General features: G+C 39.7%; 1 long non-coding RNA gene across 1 annotated transcript in view; it reads left to right on the forward strand.

Moving 5' to 3' along the window:
• Positions 1-8,676: 8,676 nt before the first annotated feature.
• The window catches only part of LOC117951414, a 21,301-nt gene continuing 7,757 nt past the window's right edge, over positions 8,677-22,220 (forward strand). Inside the window, exons 1-2 of the long non-coding RNA XR_004658179.1 lie at positions 8,677-8,782; positions 14,949-14,955. This is a non-coding gene — a long non-coding RNA (uncharacterized LOC117951414). The remainder of the gene's footprint in view (positions 8,783-14,948; positions 14,956-22,220) is intronic.

Genomic DNA, 22,220 nt, shown 5'->3' on the forward strand with positions numbered 1-22,220 from the left:
AATGTCAAAATACACTGGCATTAATGTAAAATTAATGCACTCTATTGAAGAGACTGTGTAGGGTTTTCCTGCTGTTAAAGTGATGTTTCGGAGTAATTTCACCCAAGGGTCCTTTGCACCACGACCTCGAGCCAAACTACCCCCCAGAAGCTTTTTTCACCTGGGTCCAACATTTGGCGAGTTATCAGCTGGTCAGCTTAGTGCAGGCGCTAATGGAACCAACTGTGTATCTTGTGAATTACCACACTAATAATGCCTGAAATGATACCAAGCGTCTTTAGTAGTACAAATATGTTATGTACTCAATAATGAAGGATTGGAAAGTTTGTAAGTACACCAGGAGTTTTTTTTAAATAACGCTTGCCTGCCGGCTTCTGCTCTCTGCTGCTACTTCTACCGGCAGTACGACAAGTGCTTAGGGACGTCTACAAATTACAGAGATACAACAAAAATATGTATTAATTTAAAAAAAAATTTTAAAGTAAGTGTTGTAGTACAACTAGCAGGAGACAAGTTATAATTCAGCTAAGATTTTTGAAAGATTACTTTATTTAATAAATTAATTAATAAATATTGTTGTTCACTGCAGTGTGATTCAAGTGGGCTAATTCCACAAGACTTGAAACTCTTCTGCTTCTGCTGAAAATCTGCTTTCTGTCAGCGCTATGGAACGTAGCCCTCATTTCAGCTCTATCACTTTTGACAATTTTAGCTAATTTTCACAGTATTCTCCCTAAGTGCAGGCCAGTGTACGTGAAGAATGTGAAAAGACATCATAATCGTGTAAAGTCACACCATTCAACATTATAAATCACCACAGGCAATGTTCCGCCGGTGATACTCAGTCAAAAGGTCATTTAAAATGTCAACAGGGGCAACTGTAGCCTCAGGCTATGACTTTTGTAATAATTGGGTTGCAATGTTTGTCTCCTCAAAACTATGCATCTCTTCTAAAAGATAAGTTAAGTTAATTACAACCTTATTTTTATAGTCTGGCCATCATTCCCAGCGGTAAAACGGACATTACACTGACCATGTAATTGATGAGATGTGGGAGCATTACGGCATCGCCAAACCCAGTCCAATTCGGGCCTAAAAGTAAAGAGTCAGACAACAATACTCATTTGGTAGAGAAAACAAAGAAGAACTGTGAAATGATTACTTAAACTATACATTGTAAAAATCCATCACATTTTAACTTTGACCTACCTTTGTAATTGTTAGCAACATTTTGGATCTGATTACTTTCAGTTTTACCACTGATAAAGTACATCAAAAATCTAACTGAAATACAGGCTTGTTTAGTATTAGGGATGCATCAATCATCCATTTGATTGGCATCAACACCAATACTAACCTTCTCAAGTGGATCTGATGTGATGTGACAGAGCCACAGGGCAGATCCTTTTCTGCTTTGATTTTGATATGTGTAGCTACAACTAATTGGCACTTCCTGAATGTCCTCCAAAATGTACATTTTAAAGTGAAAGTACTACTGTAAAACTGCAAGTGTTTGTTATGCCATTGTGGTTCTAGCTCACATGTAATTTTTCTAATTAGATAGATACATTTTCCGCGTGTGATGTCATTATAACACAATGCATGGATGACAATATTGATACATATATTAAAAGATTTGATAAAAGGGAATAGATAAGAAAACATGACTGACTTTACACCATTTTAACAACAAACTTTCAACAACAGAAAAAAAGGGGAGCTACATTATTTAACTGGTAAGTTTTGGTTCATAGGGAAAGAGAAGACGCCACAATGTGATTAAAACAGAAAATGATGGCCAGGGGGACGGAAATAAGAGCCAAGTTGTAATAAACTGGAATCATCGTTTAAAGCTGCAGAGTTTCAAGTTCAGCAAATTTGTGTAGCCCAATATTAGCATCCAATGTCTCATTGGGATTTACATGAACAATTACCCAGCTCAGAAATGTTCCAGTTTGGGATCAATACAGTATATCTATCTATCTAACTATCTATCTATCTATCTGTCTATCTTTCAAGCTCTATATGACAAAAAAGAGAGGCAATTTAAAGTGAGCGAAATTAGTATATAATGAGAAAAATTAAATTAATTCAATTAAAATACTCACAGGAAGTTGTTTCAATTGAAAAAGAGTACAGAAGCATTTTCTCACAACATTTCCTGTGGGGGTAGGGAGTAGAGTTCAGCAACCTGCCCAACATCGGGTCATGTGTTGGGATTATGACTATTTGATCTGCTGTCAACTCAGAAAGATCTTTTGAGTTTGTCTTTCAGAGGAAAGTAAAATATAGCCTCACACAGGCTGGGTTTGTGTCTCAAATGTGGCAGTACCAGGCATGTTTAGTTGCAGGGCTGCCAACTCTCACGCATTGGCCGTGAGACACACGCATTTGACTGGTTTCACACGCGCACACGCCACACCCCCGATTTCTCACGCTGAAGTGTCAACCCGGTCTGTCAAATTTCTGAAAGATGAGTTTATCAATAGATCTACCTGTTGAGCCACTCGCGATCGACTAGTTGTGCTTTCAGAGACTGTGAGGGGGTTTAAGAGCGCTCCCCGGCTTCAGGTATGTGCTCTGAGTATCACAGACCCGTCCGTCGCTTCGTGTTCAGTCTCTCTGTAAAGATAGAGGTGAGCAGCCCGGCTGGTAGTGTAGCATCTTCAGTTAATTTTAGCGGACCCGCTCTGCTGTGGACAGTGACGCGTTGCATCCGTGCGTAGACCTCTGATAATGAACAGCGTACAGCTTCCTCTAAACTTTGTCAGAGACCAGAGACCCAAATGGGCCTCTGTGTCTGTCAGTCGGTCTGAATGAGATCCACCATATCAGCGGAGCAATAACATGCACAGCACACTATATTACAACTCTCCAAATCTCGGACAACAGAGATGGGAGGTCTTATATTTTGAATGTGCACAAAGTTGTAAACATGAGAAATCTGGTGAAACACATCCGAGCTATACTATGCTATATATAAAAACTGCAACGTTGGGCCCCTATTGTGCTTCTCTAACCTGTAAATAGTTCATTCAATGTTTCATAAAATGAACAAATAGTCTTTATTTTCCCCAAAAAGTAAATACAGTAAGTGGGGCACAGAGGATGAGGGCCAAACATTACTATGCCTTGGCACAAAGGTTAAAGGATTAGAATTTATGTAACTCAGTGGTTCTCCTTCTTTAGAATTTCAGTGTTCTTAGTTGATCCCTCAACATTAATTTAACTTTGGGTCCCTGGTCCCTACACCAGGCAGGGACCCCTGGACCTGTTCACCACAGACCCATATCTTCTCAGCTGTTGCTGACATATGCTACTGTCTCTTCATGTGGTTCATTATGTGTGGCACGTTGTCTGGGTCAGTTCTTATATCATAAGAAGTTAATAATGTAAATATTGTAAATGCTAAATGCCCTAAAACCTATTGATACAACAATGCAAAGGCTCTTAACCCTACAGTTTTGCACATATCATGTAACACTGGATTTCTACTTTTTTTTGCAAAAAACTCTCCAGAAAGTGCCATTTCATGGTTTATTTTTCAACATTTTTTCCTGGGGGGGCATACCCCCAGAACCCCTTGGGGAGAGCCCCATCCCCCCACATATGACAAATCCCAATTTAAACCCTGAAGGAAAAAGACCCAAAGAAATTGCTTTGTACGCGGAAAAATATGGGTCGGCCCCCCAAATCTCACTCCAAGGTTTTGGGAAAAGTTGGCAGCCCTGAGTTGGGTTAGCTCTGAAAGGTTTGGATCTCAGTTCTGGACCTATGCAGGTGTCTAGGGAGGTGGGATTAAGTGGGCAGGACATTGTTTGATACTATTATTAAAATTAAAATAATAATGTGCCCACCACAAAAAGATTTATCTGAACTTTGAAATGTCCCTGTGGTGTTGCTCAGTTGCCGATAGTAGAGGATAGTGATTGTTTTCTCGCGGGCAACCGTTTACAGCTGTATGAAAGTGTGAGGCACTGCTGGGAAAGAGCATACACACTCAGCAGATCTTTTGCTGAATAAAAGAAATGTTTAAATAATTCATTTACCTTTAATGAAAAAAAGAAAGCCATCAAATACACAATGATGAAAACTGGGCTAATCCCATTAGTGGAGATTTGCAGTTTGACTGACATCAATACTATCATACTGTATCAGTATAACAAAATTTGTGAGTATAAACCTGCAGAGAAATATTGCTTTACTGTAATGGAAAAAAAATGAAGCAACATCGGGTGTGCTTCGGATTGGGCCAGTAAATACTTTTACTGCATTGGCTGGCGAGTATAGCAACAGCTGGGGAATTTGACTGGACCACTCTCATCAACAGGACGGTATACTGTAGGTTTCATTAAACTTTGGAAGACATAATCTGAGGAATATTTACTTTGTGTTGCTTAACCTGTACAATACACTGTAAGTTGACTAGTTTCAAATCAAAGCAATTGTGTATTTTGTGTAGAAGTGAGCCCTCACAAAGTATCATGTTCATCATTATTGTTTTATCCACAACATATTTTCAAATTTAGCTGGAGTCACGCTCCTAGCCCGAGGCTTTCAACTAAAGAGAGAGCAAATATATCAGCAAAGCTCCACCGTGGCATTTCCAAATAAGCTAATGAGAAACAGGTTACTTCTACGTGTGTGCATAACTAGACAGTGTGGCAGTCTTGCTGGTGGAAAATGATTACATTGCACAACGAGAGAGTTTCTTATTATGCATAGCCCCTGGTAAAATAACTCATATTTTCGCTTTAACCTATGTAGTTGAAAGGGTTTCACAGACTACTGGAATGTCTATGGAATTGCCTTCTCGTGGTTGCAAACATGGTTGACCTTTTTGAGTTCTTTCTCTTTGTGGGAAGCATGAAATCAAATCATGTCCGATTTGACAGCGGGAATGGTTTTGGTTTGTTCCTGGTTGTCAATTTCATTACACCGAATTTACCTGCCATCTGTGATTGGGCATCTTGAGGTCTGTGCTTGTTCTTGACGCTTGGTACTGCTTTGTAAGAATTGTGAGTGTGCAGACGTCAACTAGATTTTCTGTATAACTTCATTGAAAATATTAATATTTAAAAATATTCAGCCCCAGACATTCAGACATCAACAATCCAAAAACTGTATCTTCCATCAGGACGGATTGGCCTCTCTGGGCGTCTGAAAATGAACAGAAGTATTATAGTAGCCTAAGCCCTTAATGGGAAAGATAAGTTGATTTGAATGCAGAAGCTGTAGGACGTTGGGAAGACTTTGAGAGCCAGAACCCATAATAATCCTATGTAATGAAGCCCAAACATGCGTATGCCAATATACAATATAGTGATGCACAACCAAAGCTCTTAATTTTGGAAAGAAGGTCGAATTATGGTGTTTGCATACAGCCTGAAACTGATTAATCTACAAATCCTCAATGAACTTTAATTTAACTGCTCAATTAGCTGTATACTCAAGTCAGGGCTGTAGTACTCGAGTCCGGTCTTGGACTCGAGACCGTTTTTCTATGGACTCGGACTTGTCTCGGACTCTGTAGTATTTGGACTCGGACTTGTCTCGGACTCGGCCACTGGTCTTGCCCAATATGTCTTTTGGTCTCAACCGAGTCCAGCTGTCTTTATTATGTTGATGATAATATTGGAGGGAAGGTGAAACACAGTTCAGGGGGGATATTGTTCGGCTTTTTACAAGTTTAGACAGCTAACGTTAGCTAACTCTACGCCGATGTTTGCTAACGTTAGTGTTCCATCGTTAGCCTAGCTTTCTAACGCTAGGTAAATATTACGGCTGCCTTCGGCGTTTCCTATATCTGCAGCCACGTTGTCAACATAAGACCTGTGGCGTTAGTTTGAGCCATCACTGTATTACAAGAAATAAGCTTTGCGCCTACGAGATGGGTGGGTTTTTGTTACTTTAAAAAAGCTAACTGGCTATAGTTAGCCCGTTTGTATGCTAGCGGACATTAGCTAACGTTGCCGAGTCGTGTGTGTGTGTGTGTGTGTGTGTGTGTGTGTGTGTGTGTGTGTGTGTGTTAACGAACATATGTTAAATTACACACTGTTCATTGTTGTTTAACCAAACTTTATTTTCTGAAAATACAAGTATTTCCTATTAACCCAAGTCCAAATAACAATATAATACAATATTTTTTAGGGAAGTCATAAACCAACCATAGGGCTACTCTCTGTAATACTGAACACTTCATTTCTACACTACATCTGAAGTGGAGCTATGTTGTCATTTAGTTGCTCAAATGCTCAATACTAGTACTACTGTAGTAGCATCAGTTCTAATGCACAGTACTAGTACTACTGTAGCAGTATTGTCTATGTAGCTATTATGAGTTAACACCATATGATATCAGGGGAATGGCTGTACTCATAAATCCTGGGTGTTCTGACACTGTTTTTGCTTTTATATCAACAAATAACCCAAATTGATTGTCTTGATACTGTCATGCATAAAACCTTTTTTTACTGTCCTGGACTCGGTCTTGACTCGGACTGGAACCTCTCTGGACTCGGTCTCGACTCGGACTCGAACCTCTTTGGACTCTGTCTTGACTTGACTCGACTAGTCCTGATCTTGGACTTGTCTTGGACTCGACAAAGCCTGTCTTGACTACAGCCCTAACTTACGTTATACTATGAGAAAAGTAAAGATTTGAGGTAGTCAGTTACACCTTAGTTTAATTGGATTTGCAGAAAATTGTGCACATTAAGTTTTTTAACATGATCAAATAATCACTTTAATATATTACAATATCTGTAAGCAACTGAGGCCCTCATTAACAGGGTCTCTTTTTGTCACTCCCAAATCTCTGTGTGTGATTGCTTTCTGGAAAAGACAGATTGCATCATGGCTCGAAATGAAACAAGGGATCGTTTTTTTTTATTGACTGAAAAAATTACACAGTGTAATTTTCAATGAATTGGTAAAACCTTGCTAAGTATAGTGAACGCTATAAAGATAGAGAGTATGGGGTGAAGAGACCAGACATAAGAGGACACATATAGGGGCGGCTGTGGCTCAGTGGTAGAGCGGTTGCCTGCCAATTGGAAGGTAGGTGGTTCGATCCCCGCCCCTGCAGTCATTGTCGAAGTGTCCTTGGGCAAGACACTGAACCCCGAGTTGCCCCCGGTGCTGCGCATCGGAGTGTGAATGTGTGTGCATGTTTATCTGATGAGCAGGTGGCACCTTGTACGGCAGCCCCGGCCACAGTGTATGAATGTGTGTGAATGGTGAATGTTTCCTGTAGATGTAAAAGCGCTTTGAGCAGTCATTTAGACTGGAAAAGTGCTATATAAATATAGCACATTTACAAGCTCAGCAGGTAGAGCAGGTTGTCCAATGATTGGAGCAATGGGGATTTGATCCTCAAGAATGTGGTTTAATAAGTATGTGGTTCCATATACATAGCACAAGGTTGGATTTCAGTGTGGAAAGTCACCTTGTCATTTTTGCAACCCTGTCTGCTGCTACTCATGATGCACTTAATATACTCTATTCAGTGCAACCTACTGTCATGACATAACCAACAGTGGGGAAACTTGATTACTCTTGTGATGTCTAGAATCATAACAGAACTTGGTTTTACTTGTGCATTTGAAAACTAGACAACTACTAAGTGTTGGAGACCTACCTGGCGTCCTTCGGCTCAGCATCAGCGTTGGCAGCCAGTGTCAAACAGCATTGACACTCAGTTCACAGTTTATTTTGTTTTACTTTAAAAAACATTAGATTAAGACAAACTATCTGGGGAAACAATACTACAAGTCAGAAAACCCAATCCTCCTAAGCCGTCTCTCATTGAGCTGTTCCAATGCAGCGTCCCTCCAGTCTGCTTTACTTGCGCTTTTGCAGACACTCTAACAAAAGTAGGCCACACCTACCCCAGTCCGCAGCCAATGAATGTTGAATTACGACATGCAAACACATACACTCTACACTTTTACTCGTGGCCAATGCCCTGGGATTGATCCACCAAGCTTGCGGTTGTGGGGGCAACCAGTCCAGGCCACAAGCCACCCTACCGCACCACAAAAACGGCTATCCTACCCTTAATCACTCAAGGTCAATGCCTTACCCCAACCAATCAAGCTGATTTGTAGGGCGGGCCTTTCCTGAAGTTACATGGGTTCCATAATAACGCATCAACTCTGCATTCATAAAACAGACCATTCCATGTTAATTGGGTTCCCCACTGGCAGGTTACTAAATGGCTGTGCCAATAAAGGCTTTACATGTTCTTTCAATGTTATTTGTATGCTCAAGATGGCAGGTTGCAAATTATTGAGTTGTAAGCCCCAGTTTGACCTTATGGACTTACAGTCCAAGCTAACATTTTGGGAACCATTGCACTAGCAGCATAAGTGGGCATTGTTGTTTGCCAAAAACAAAGAGAAAAGTCTGGAGAATATCCCATCTGTTCAACAAAATACTTTGGATTTCAGAATGTTTTCAGCCCTAAATACACACTTAAGCTTTTTTCCATGGCAAACACCAGTATTTAGCTGTCCGCATTTCAAAACCTTGATGCTTTTGTACTATCGTTCCTCTTTTTTTATAAAGCCTGTTCCTGTTCCAACACACCATTTTTTTAACAAGGTTTTTGATGCTCTTTTATTGCAATTACAATTATAACTTGTAACGTTTGTCAGTCTCAGCCCACAACAAAATTTCTCTCTTGACCCTCTGAGGTCTAAGGGCATTTTTAGATATCTTCTTGAATTCTACTTTTTAGGGTATTTGCATATAACCTGATCAACATGTGTTTCATATCAAAGTCAGCTTTGTGTAGTGAATAAAGTGAGCCTTTGATCCACAGTAGTAGCGTTATATAATGTATGAAAAGAATAGTAAACAATTGTTCAATTAAAATTTTGTAATGGTGCTTTTAGTGTAGGAGTGTTGTCAGACATCGTCGGTGCGTCTTTTTTTCTCAGAGGTTTAACCTCTGATGTACTATTACAGCTGAAAAACAAAAAGCAAATTATATGCCAGTATCACATGAGTAGTGAAACAGAAAACAATGGCACTCCAGCTCTAACATTTTTTTCTGGACAGATCACATGAGTGACTCTCTGTTACACTTAATAATAACATTTATTTAATGGCGCCTTTCTCGGCACTCAAGGACACAGTAAAGGGTATACATATATAGGACATTTTAAAAATAGCAAAAGAATAATTTACAACAGAAAAGGAAGAGCAATATACAGTCCATTAAAGTGGAATAGGCAGTTTTAAACAGATGTTATGAGTTGGGATTTGAAATGGGGGGGGGGGGGTTGAATCGTTGTTTCTAAGTTGGGGAGGTAATGAATTCCAGAGATGGGGAATTCATTATTCATGAATGCCCTGCTCCCCATGGTGGTGAGACGGGCAGAGGGGACTGAGAGGTTTATGGAGAAAGAGGATCTGAGGGAGCGGGAGGGAGGGGGACGCTGGAGGAGATCAGACAAATATGGGGGGACGAGGTTGTGGATGGCCTTGAATGCGAACAGGAGGACTTTGAATTGGATACGGAACTGGACTGGGAGCCAGTGGAGCTGTTCATGTGCACATATAAAAAAGCAAAAAAAAACTTCAAACTCTCTCTCGCTCTGTCTCCGTACCTCTGCTTCCATCTGTCACGTCCTTCTCCCCTGTGATTACCTTGAAATGTTATTGGGGTGTAGAGCGTTGTCATATCCAAGAAGAAGTGGATTTACTCACCTCCATTCTCTGTCTATTCCTCTTTTCTCTTTATCACTCATTCCTACACTTTGTATCTTCATTCTGTAATTCCCTTTTCTTACATTGTTTGCCTCACATCAATTTTCTTACCCTTTTCCTTCATGTTCTTTTTTCTTGACGTCCCCCCTAATCTCTCTCTCTTTTTCTTCACATTTTCCATCTAGACCTCCGTCTTTCTCCTTCATGTGGATCTATTTTAAACAGACACGACAAAGGAAGAGCGATTGTATTTAAACAAACAATCCTCCCAATGTTTTTTCTTTGTTACAGGTGAGCATTACTCTTCCACTTAATGTATTCTACTTCATACTTTTTCCTCCCAAGTGTTCTGTCTCTCTTGAAAATGACAAGTTTTTGAAAGATGACAAAAAGTAATGGATCATGTCATGCTGTTGTTAAAGAAAAATACTTTTTTGATCAAAATTGTGTTTACACAACGAAGACAGTGTAGTTGTTGTCTTTGTATTCTGTATTTAATAGATCAGTTTTTACAGTAACTGAAAGGCATGTATTCCACTTTCTGGAATTTGAATATTGTAATAGCCTGGAAGTTAGCAGACATCTAAGTATTAGTTAAAAAGAAATACTGTCAGAAACGCACAAATGTATGCTTCTCTTATAGACCCTGTTGTCCTCATATAATACACTACTTGTCGTTTTGCCCAGGTCTGGCTAGTCCACTTAGCATTCCTGGATGGGAGAAAAACATGATCTGGTTTATTGGCATTTCTTTAAACCAATCACAATAGTCTTAGGCGGCACTAAGCACCCTATGGAGCAACGGTGCCGCTGCTAAATAGCCTTGGGACGTTACTCGTGTTGGTGGAACGTTTACGTTCAAAAGTAGTTTTAGTCAACTCAGATTGAACAGATAGTCTAGCTACAGTATCTGTCTAGATTTACCCTGCAGAGATCTGAGGAGCAGTTAACCATAGTCCTCTGAAATCCAGTTTAGCAGTTTAGAATGCCAACACCAAGAAAGTGGAAGGTAATGGGAGTTAACGAAATGAGGGACATTCGGCGGAATTTCTGGCAGCACCGGAGCAATCCAGTAGACTAGGATGCAACTTGATAAATGGCTGCTGTACTTTAAAGTCATAAACACACCCATGCAATCAGACCCTGTTCCTGGATCCCTGTCCACTGGATTCAAAGTACCTCCCTATGCAAAAGGGATTCACAGGAAGTAATGCAGCATCTAAACCAGAGCAATTTTACATCAGCAATATCAGATTTACTTACTGTTTACCATTCAATCTCTTGGCAAAAAATAGATTTCTTAGATTGTTGCGTTTGAGAATGTGCAGTCTTGCTCAACAAATGTACATTGCTGGGATAAAGCCTGACATCCCTCCCCACTATCTACAGTATTTCGCGATGTGCAAGAGGTCCGGTTCTGTATCTGATGCTTAACGCCGCCCAGGACGGTCATGATTTGTTCTTTTATCCAAGAATAGATACGTTTTTCAGCCAGACCATACTCCAGTGCTGTACATAACGCTGTAGAGATAGGTTTGGCAACGCGAGACTAGAAAATGTGTGATCTGAAACTGCAAAACATGAGACAGCCCTTACATAAAAGTTCAAGTGTCACTACAAGGGTCAATGGGATGAAACAGTCTTTTTGTTTACTTCAGTTTTTGATCAGTCTTTCCCTGTCATTGCTGCTGTTTGACAAGTCTGTATCGCCCAGTTGACTTTTGTCATGTTGATCCAGTAAATTAACCTCTAAGTTAATGTTCTAAAGTTTGTTTGTTCTGCATGAGTTGGCAATGCACTAGCAGGATGTTGCCGTTTGTTTGTATTTTATGTATATTTCATTCTAAGGCCACTTATATGCTCTTCTTGCCTATGCTGTCTTGCACATGCAGAGCCAACACTTGCCTTTTTAAAATTTGTTTTTGGCAATTCAGGAATATTTGTCATGCCAACAGCGCACAGCTCATGCTGGTGATTGGCTCCCAGTCAGTGTGAGCAACAGGAGCCAATCAACTCTATTATTTTGTCCAAGAAACACAATCTCTGCATTTCTGGGTTGGCCTACCAAAATATGTCATCCCTGGAGCACTCTACAGGACGTATGTAATATGTATTACAAGGTCCGCTAACTGGTGATTTTTCCAGATGGATTGTAAAACATGTCATGTGACTGTGTTTAGTTAATGTGATAACAACTGAAGCATTTGACATAACAGCTAATCAATATACATTCCCCAGGTCAATACTGAACCTTTAAGCCCAAACCTGTGTAAAATATAAGATTAGAGTTTCAGAGCTCGGTCTCTGTGATACCATACTGTCAAGATATGGGTAGTCTATGTGTCAAAGTGAAAATACTTTAGTGAACTTGAGGATTTGTTCATTTAAATAGCAGTAAACAATCTGAGCTGAACAAATGAATCTGCAGATCTGAATTTAGCAGGCTTATCTGAATTTGGTGTTTTGAACTGGATTTTCTAAACGTAGATGACTGTATTAGTTTTTGTTAGCCCAAAGAAGACAATTGACTATATTCTGCTAATAAAAAAGCAGATCAACCGCCTTAGCCACCTCCTTTAAACACTTATTAAAATATGCTAATCATAACCCAGTTACCAACTGGTTTTATACTTTGAGTCCTTTAAATCTAATTAAATGTAATATGTATAAGCATAAGTGTCTATAATAGTTCTGTCAAACAATATTTAATCACGATTAATCACATTAATGTAATTGTTAACTCACAATTAACCACACATTTTTATCTATTCTTGAAAACAAAATTGGCATATAGCCTACTGTGGTGTTTAATTTCACTTTCTCACTTAGAGCAAATAATCTCTCACACAATGTAACACTGTCCACCAATAAAAGGGTGAAAAAAACAGTTTGAGTGGGGGTTGGCATCAGCTGTGTGCTTGGCCATCAGATGGTATTTCAGACTGGACGTGCTGCGATGATAGCTCAGTTCAGAACGACTGACCACACAGATCACTTTGGTCTTGTCAATGAAACACTTGGCAACTTTTAAAAAGTTCTCCATTCAGAATCTTATTGGCGTCCATTTTGGCGTCTCGCATTCACCATCCATTTACAACATAACGTTACTACTATTTGGCCGGCTCACTAGCCCAAACAAGTGTGTGTAGCGGGCCTGTTGTTTTGTTTTGTTTCTAGTCTAGCTAGCTTTGGTGGGTGTTGTAGTTTTTCTACTACTTTCTATATGATACTACAGCATGTGAAAGAAACTACAAAGTTTGCTAGGCCAAAAAGAACGTCAATCGTGCAATAAAAAAATTGACCCCGTTAAAATGGCTTTGTGTAAACGGCGTTAACTGACAGAACTAATTTATAACAAGACGTAGAGCTTATTTTTAATGTTACAAATAGGATTGGTTTGCGACTTCAGTTATTTATCTTTTCATTGGAGACAAAATTCCTCTCTCCACTATGTTTCAGCCTGTTCAGAACTGATCGGCCTGTGACGAGCACTATACCTGTCTGCAAGTCATAACAAGGTGACATGTTTGCTGCTTATAGGCGAGAGGGGGAGGACAGTCACTCCCATCTTGTTTTCAGTCACTCTATCTCTTCATCTGAGTACATATTTTATGTCCTTATTCTTTTTCCCTCTCTCCATGAATCTTTCTCTTTTCTCTTTTACCTTCTCACTGTCTCCTCTCACTCTTTCTCCCTGTAAATATCTGTCATTCTCACATTAAAACGACTTTCTGCAGGCTACCTGAATGTGCTGTGGGCCTCATAGGAAGCTACTACGCTGCCTCTGTGAGCTATTGATATGCAATCTTCATGCAGATAGGAAGCACGGGGGTAATGAGGGAAAGAGAGAGTGGCATAGGTGGAGAAAAAAAAAGGAATTTGCCCTCTAAACAAAATGAATCGCCATTATAAATTTCTGCATACTGTATAGGCTTTTCTATCTAGGTTTTTATGTGTCTTGCTTAGAGGCTCATGAATAATGTGATGGAGTCAATATTCTGCCTGAATTTTAAAGTGCAAAGAAAATCTGCAGAATAGAAGTGAAGCTTTTAAAGTCACAGATACATGGTTTTTCATATACTGCCTTTGTAATGAGCAATTGGTAAGAGGCTTGATGCTGTTAAAGCCACAACAAAGTAGTGCTGGCCAAATGCAGCTTAACCATTTTCTTTATTTTCTGACCCCCCCAAAAGCCGCTCTTTGTTCAACACAGGGTTGAAATCACACTGAATTGCGATTCCTTGAGCCTTTTTCTTTAAACCTGTCCACTTCTCTCATTATAAATGTTTACTGTTGTCTGTGCAGTATTTCAAATTGTATTTTATGTCATTTCTAAATTATATGTATTTCTAATGTATTTATGGTTTTAAATGACAATGGAGCTGACTCGAGAGCGTGCCTGCTCCAGAAGTCCCCCCCACAGAGGAGCCCTGCAGACAGGTAGGTTTCTTGACTTTTTACACCCTTTTTTTTTTTTACAATGTTTTTTCAAACCCGGCACCTCCCTAATGCAAAGCAAGACTCATACCTCTAAACCAGGGGTGTCGAACCCAAATTCTCTAATGGCCACATTGGAAAAAGACAATTACAATAAGGGCCATACATGTTTAGTTTATTGACATGCTTTGATTTTATTAAAAATATGTATGTAAAATCAAATATGACAAAAATGTCGGGAAAAGTGTAAAAAACTTAAAAACCTAAAAAAACGTAAAAAAGCAACAAAAATTGGCTCCCCGGTCTTGTGTCTGTGTGTGTGTGTGTGTGTGTGTGTGTGTGTGTGTGTGTGTGTGTGTGTGTGTGTGTGTGTCTGTTTATGTATGTATTAGTTGTAAGCTGTGGACGTCACTCTTTCTGTTGCGTTCTTTTTATGTGTCTATTCCTCTTCCTTTCTCAACAGTTCACTATATCCTAAGTATAGGCAATTTTCAGTCAAACTAGTTTGTATTGATTACATGCTGAAAACAGACATATTTCTTCCCCAAATGGTCCTGGGTTGAACAAAGGAAGAGAATCATTGTGAACGAGGGAGACATTGTCTATTTCTCTCTGCGCCACACAGTATTGAAGGACACAATAGTCTAATCGCTAAGTGAAAAAGGACTGCCCTGGGGGAAAAGAGCATTGTTGAGAAAGATGAGGAAAGTCCTTCTTTTTCTCCAATTGGATCACAACCCTTGAGGAAATCTTTTTAATTTCTTATCTAATTTTTTTCCTTTTCTCACACTGATAAGATGTTCTGTACTCGATCTTTCTTTAACTTTAATTAAATTCAATATAATTCAAATCACTTTTTTCCACGTGAAAAGGAAAACTGATCATTTGCCAAAGTAAATTTAATGGAAACAATACAGATAACAAGACATCTTATTAAAATCACTCTTGACTGGAGTAGGATGGAATGGAAGGAAAAGTGTGTTAACCAACAATAGAATTACAATTGCCAGAACAAGTAAAAATGTAATCATAGAGATTGAAACAAATTGGGACACTTGATCAGTTATTTGATGACCTGCTCCCTTGAGTTGCTTTTTGCTTGACCTTGGAGGGTTTAGGGAGGGTTAGAAAATAATCTGTGATGACATCCCTACTTTGAGTGTCGCCATTGGGAACATGTACAAACACTTGTAGATGTTGGTAAATGACATGGTGTAAGACCAAGTTAGCTTGAAAATAGTTTTGCATTGCTGGTCCATACAGCATTCCGGGATGGGAGAAAAACATGCTCTGGTTTATAAGCATATCTTTTAATCAGTCATAGTCGTCACAGGTGGCGCTGAGCGTTGGACGGAGCCGCGGTGCCGCTGCAAAATAGCGTCGGGAAGGAACTTGTTTTGGTGTAACGTAAACATTTTTTAGTTGTGAGAAGAGAGAACTCAGATTGGACAGATAATCTAGCTATCTGTCTGGATTTACCCTGCAGAGATCTGAGGACCAGTTAACTATAGTCCTCATAAATCGACTGAGGATGCCAACACAAAGAAAAAGCATAAATAAGGACATCCGTCCCAGATGCTTTCCATTGAAAAGCTTGGGGTTTCACATTCACTTTCATAGTTTTGGTGACAGTATCACCATTACAAAGTCTTTTGAATAAAAAGAAATTGCTCAAGCTTGCCATCAACTTTACACACTTTGCTCTATTATACTCCCATTAAATTTGCTGATCAGATTAATGCTCCCTTGTTGATAAACCCTTTTGGTTAATGTAACTATTCCACCAGCGCCAGTGTTACTACAAGGGTTAAGGCTTCAAAAAACAACTAATATCAGTATGTTTTTTGCTCTGTCCAACATGTGTGTTGGCTGTGGAAAACACTGAAGTCTGTAAGGGGCCGCTAGCAGTGCTTTGGACGTTCAGTCTTACTGTTACATCCGAGAAAGCCATTCAATTATGTTGCAGATCAATTGCATCACCACCGTCTCTCCCTTTCTCTTTGCCTCTTTCTTCTTCTCTGTTTTGCTTGTACACATGCACACACGCACACACACACACAGTCTTTCCTTTGCCTAAGTCCATATTGATGACCAAGGCATAATAACAGAGGTGACATGGTTGACTTGTTTCCAGCAATAATTGTGTAGCTCATTATTGGCAGGTACATATGCCATGTACAGGACAATGTGTGTGTGTTGTGTGTGTGTGTGTGTGTGTGTGTGTGTAAGGGGGTGGGAAATATACATGCTAACATATGCTTAGTCTAAGGCTAAATGGATGTAGATTGCTGGGATAAAGAATCGATAGACAGTGACGCGAGACCACATGCGCTGTGGTGCAAGACTAAGACGTGTTCAATTCAACGTGTGCAGGCTATCATGCAAACATGTCAACACATGCTGTGCGTGTGTGTGTGTGTTGTGTGTGTTTTGTGTGTAGATATTGTCTACCTAAAAAGGCTAATTTTAATTAGCAGTCTTACAGTTTTTTAACTTTAGAACTAATTTCCGAACCTTGACGTCAGTTTTTCAAAACTCTAGACACAAAACTCCCAACCAATGATCAAAAAGCACAACACTTGTTTCAAATGCTTGGATCCAAACAATGACACAGTGAAACTACGGGTAGCTTGTGTGTGGGTGATCTAAAGTAACGTTTCAATGGTATTTCATTATAAATTTGTTTTCTTGAACCAATGACTGTGCAAGTGCAAAATGTCTTTAAGATATGAATGCACAGTGCGATGTTTTGAACATTGGACAGCCTGTGTTACAAGTGATGATCGTTTTGAGTTTCTGACTCAAAATGACTTAAAGGTTCTGAAATTACTAGCAAAGTGACTGTAGAAAACGGTAATGGTGTTAGCCAATTAGCTAACATGCCCCGAAGAGCACAGAGCATTGAAGCAAAGGGCAGGGGAGCTATTTGTCTTCCCAAGGCCAGGCCAGCTAGATAGAGGGCCTGGCCCACCCCCACTTCCCCTTACTACTTTAGTTGTCATGGTGATGAAGTGAAGGCTAAAAACCAAAGCTTCATTACAATATGGAGAAAAAAAGCAAATGTTGAGAAGAAAAGAAAGAGAAAGAAGAGGAGGTTACATACTGATCAGAAAGAAAAAAACAAAGATAATAGGCATGGATGGTAAGAAAGAGAAAAAGAAGACATGTAATAGGTGAGGTAAATTATCAAATACAAACAGAAATGAATTTGACATATGTAACTCATAATTTCAGTTCAGTTTTCTTTTTACATCTGATAGACAAAGCTTCTTGAATACACCTGTGAGGGTGTATACAGTATGTGTGGATGGGTGGATTGGTGTGTATTATGTCTCAAGGCTGCATGTGTGTGTGTGTGTGTGTGTGTGTGTGTGTGTGTGTGTGTGTGTGTGTGTGTGTTTATGTGTGTGTGTGTGCGTGTGTGTGTGTGTGTGTGTGTGTGTGTGTAAAGGCCAGTTTGGCAGTGGGCTGTTCCTGGGAGAGGTAACCTTTGCTTGTATAGAAGACAGAAACTCACTCTGACAGCCGACAGACAGAGGTAGAACTCCCTGGAAACATACACACATGAATGCGCACACTGTACACAAAGAGGCACATGCAGTCACACAGACAGACACACACACACACGCACAAAACTCACCTGAGCTGCCAAGAGGGAAAAAAAGCCATTTGACCGCTCAGACTGACATAAAACAGCAGCTTGGCAGAAGGGCCAAGCATAATAATTTCCTGCGTTCTAGGCAGCCAGTGACTTCACCATGACTTCACCACAGGATTTTTTGACAATGACATATACGTTAACATTATGTACACTTTGTAAATTTTTCATGTTAATACAGATTCTTTTCACACACATTTTTATAAGATTCCTTATAAATATCCATTTGGCCATGAAGTTCATTCTTGAGCTTGGGAATAGTATTCAGACAAAATAATGTCAACTTAAGGGGCCGTACCTCTCACCCGGCTAGTTTAGGTCAATTTCCTGTCCGGCGTCCACGCCGTTTAAAGAGCAAACGCACCTGCGCCCATGGACGTAATGGTCTTACAGGGAGGTGTGTTCAGGTGCATTCTTGGCGTATTGCTATCTTGAGGCAGTGGAAAATGATCGCGCCACTGACCAACAACAACCTGGTCTAAAGTGGTCCCGGTCAACTTGGTCAATAACAAAGCACTTCATTGTTATATTGACAGCGCATTAGTAAAATGCACTTAGGCTTGTGCACAGTGCGCACACTATGCTTGTTAAACACACAAATAGGGGAGGGCAGCAGCACACAAACATGCAAAAGATAAAAAAAAATACAATTATAACAATATGAAATAGTATTATTACATGATCTGCTCGCGCACTTTCACGTCACTTCACGCAAGAGCGGATCAGAAAAAGAGGTTTTTAACCTCAACGGGACTTTCCTGGTTAAATAAAGGTTAAATAAAAAAATTTTAAAAACTGGTTATTTTCTCCTTTCTGCCCAGCAGATTATCCATCATGATAGCAATGCACCAAGGTACAAATGCGTCTGGCTGTTAAAGGGAATGGGAGATGACTGATCTGATCTGATTGGGTTATTGCATGTTATGCCCAATGTTATGCCCAAAACACACCTACGATTTAATGAAACACTAAATACAACCCTTGCGCCTGGTGCAAGGCACCTTTTTTCCACCGTCAAACTAGGAAATGTGGATTCAGACACGCCCTAAACGCACCTGCACCAGGCGCTTCTCGTCGTGCACTTAGATCAATAATATAGGGTATAAGTAATAAGGTCTTATTGTAATCACTTGTCATGGTCTTTATCTGCTAAGGGATCTGGCTTCAACTCACCAAACTGCTGATGCGTATTTATGGTGGTCATTCTCATTAGTTTGTCAATTATCCATTTGTGGGTGAAACGCTCTAGTAGTCAAAATTTGACAGTTGGTTACCAAAAAGCAACATTACCGTAACTAATCAGAATCAATGATAGTACAGTATATCCTATGTGAAAGGATAATTGCCTAACATCCACCACGATGTCTATCACAACTGAAACTGGTGCATTTTACACAAGGGTGAAAATGGATGAAACGGTTTGGATGAATTGTTGTCATGCAAGATGTCAAGAGTACGCAAGTGTGCTGTTGACATGCAAACTGCCATTAAGAAATTATTCTTAGATTTTTGTTTATAGACAAAAACATTGCAGTGATCTGACATGCTCAGACACCATGTAATTGAGGTAAGTAGTGCTTCAGATATGATCATTTTCTTCTCTGTGGTAAGACTAAGAAAAACATTTATTGATCCCCAGAGGGGAAATTCAGTAACAGTTAAATCTTTCAGCAGCATTCCAGGATGGGAGATAAACGTGCTCTGGGTTATTGTCATTTCTTTAAACCAATCACAACTGTGTTGGCCGGCATTAAGCGTCGCACGGAGAAACGGTGCCTCAGCAAAATAGCCTTGGGAATGTTGTTTTTGTCGTGCAGAAAACTCCAATTCAGATAATCTAGCTCTCTGTCTGGATTTACCCTGCAGAGATCTAACACCTGATTTCCAACGCCTGCAGATGTCTCCGCTGTGTGACGGCTCCTTGCTCCGCCATCCGTCAATATCCACCAGGTCCGGATTTGTTGTGGAACGGCCGCGGCCATGACTGACAGCTGAAGTCTCAAGGACCTATGAGATCTCGTAAATTCAAGTAGAATACAACCAAAAAACCAACACCAGTTTGTTTCCATCCAGAGGAGTAGAGAGGAAACAACTCTGAGCTGTGTTTTCAAGGTGTAGTGCAGAGAAGTATGATCCGCCGTGAGCAAGCAACTTTTGTATTTGGAAAATTAATGTTTTATTTTGTTTCTGTGCTCCACTTCCTGTCCCGCACTGCATCTGCCGTGTGCTAAATTGTGGAATGCGGCACCTGAACAATCCTGGAAGTAGTAAGTAAATAAAATGCAAAACAATCAGCTAATCACCCATCACATTAAAAAGCACATGCATCCCACGTACACAAGCACATACAATGCAGACAATCACATTTTAAAAAACATGCACGGGCGCGCACGGGCGCGCACACACACACACACACACACACACACACACACACACACACACACACTCTCTCTCTTGAGGTTTCTGCCAGAGTGTGACTGATTGAATTTCAACCTTCTCTGCAGGCCAAAGGCAGCAGCAACCGCTGAGCAATGCACATTTTGCTGCTCTCTCTGCTTGTGTGTGTGTTCTGACATATTCCGTCATTTGCTCCGTTTCATAAAATGTATGCAACTATTCAATCAATTTGGTCATTTGCAACATGTGGTGTTTTTGCTAGTACTTTTAATGTATGCAAATCCAACTTTTGATTTCAGAAAAAAGCCTCATCAGTGTGAGATAATGAGTAATCATGAGTCCCATCTGAAAAGTGCAAAAACAGAATGGAAAAGCCTTCAAAGCAGCATTTAAATAATCAGACACTGTAGTGCTGCATCAACAATTAATCTCATCAAATCAGATGGCAAACAACTGCCACTATGACCACACTGTGAGGCCTGTACAGGTGCTTAAAATTTCAGCACATTAAACAGCTGGTACATGGCTTATTCAAAATGCAAGATTCCCTTCATGAAGTGTCAATTTATTTCCCAAAGGTACTATTTCCTTAGGCTCCTAACAGCTAATTCTGCTTCTAAAGTCTTGATGACAATCTACCATTAATAAGAGAATAAGAATTAGAGTCAATTCTTGAGATTACCTTGTTCTCGTTCTTCCCCTGCTCCACTAAGGTTCCTGCACTGTGCCAAAGTGTATATTCTCTGCCTCCAGTACCTCTCAAATGGCAGTGAGCAGTAAACCTTTGTGTTGGTGATGTCCTTATTAGCATCTTATATGAAACTAAATGATGTTAAGCAAAACATTGGCAACGGGAAAACTGGCACGGCATCTAGATGAAAATGGGTTCTACGGGTACACACGAGTCTCCACTTTACAGACATGTTCACTTAAGGCATTTTTTTCTCGGCAACTAAATGTTTTCACAAATAAATTACACATTTCAAAGCATTGTATCATTACATAGCTTCAAAACTGCTGCTGTAAATGAAAAAAAAAAACTCCCCAAAGTTTGTGCTGAGAACCGAATGTTTACAACATCTGGCTCCACCCCTGGTCAGCAAAGTGATCATCAACATTACTGCATGCTTCCCGAACTGAGAGTAATATCAATATCTATATTATGGTGGCAGTTAGTAACTCTGATCAATTAAGTCAATGGCTTTGACAATAAGAGAGGGCCAGTTCGGACATGTTATTGCAGAGATACTTAGTGAGTAACAGTACGACATAAAAGCAGTGTATTTTTGCTATTTGCTATACATTTTGAGGGGAACTATTATATAGTATTTCAGGTTCATACTTGTATTTTGTGTTTATTTTATGCTGTCTTATGGAACTTTTACAGTGAGTCTACATTATTGGAACAAAGCAGCATTTCTACCGTCAGCAGGAATGCTGCTTGATAAAGTTTCCTTGGCCTTTGGAATAAAAATAGCCCCACATCATCACATACCATCCATTTATTTATTTCATGCAAAGAAAGTAAAAAACTGGCTCAGTGGTACAGTGGGTGCCTTCAATTCCTATACTATGTAAAAATGCTTTGAGTAGTCAAAAAGTACTCTATAAGAACAGTCCAATTACAAGCCATCAAATACTCCCTTTGAGTTAAACTGGGAAACTAAACAGTTTGGGCTGATTTCATCTTAAAAACATTATATGATTTGAAAAATTACAACAACAAAAAAGCTATTAGGCTAATAACAACCCATAAGGCAAATACTTTCTATAGGAGCTGTTGTTTTACTGGTACTCTCTCCATTCCGAAGGAATGGCTGCTGATGTTAATTGTACCATTGTTCTATATATGAGTGGTACATGTCTAATCATGATTTAAGAACCATCTCCAACTTTTCAAAAGTAATTTTAGAAAAAATACAGTATTCAAATCAATAGCTCTCTTTACCTTGTCTCTCTTGGTTTTGCTGTAATAATAGTTTTAGACAGCTGGGGACTTATTTTGATACACTAG

The sequence above is a fragment of the Etheostoma cragini genome, chromosome 10, assembly GCF_013103735.1.
Source record: "Etheostoma cragini isolate CJK2018 chromosome 10, CSU_Ecrag_1.0, whole genome shotgun sequence".
Lineage (NCBI taxonomy): Eukaryota > Metazoa > Chordata > Actinopteri > Perciformes > Percidae > Etheostoma > Etheostoma cragini.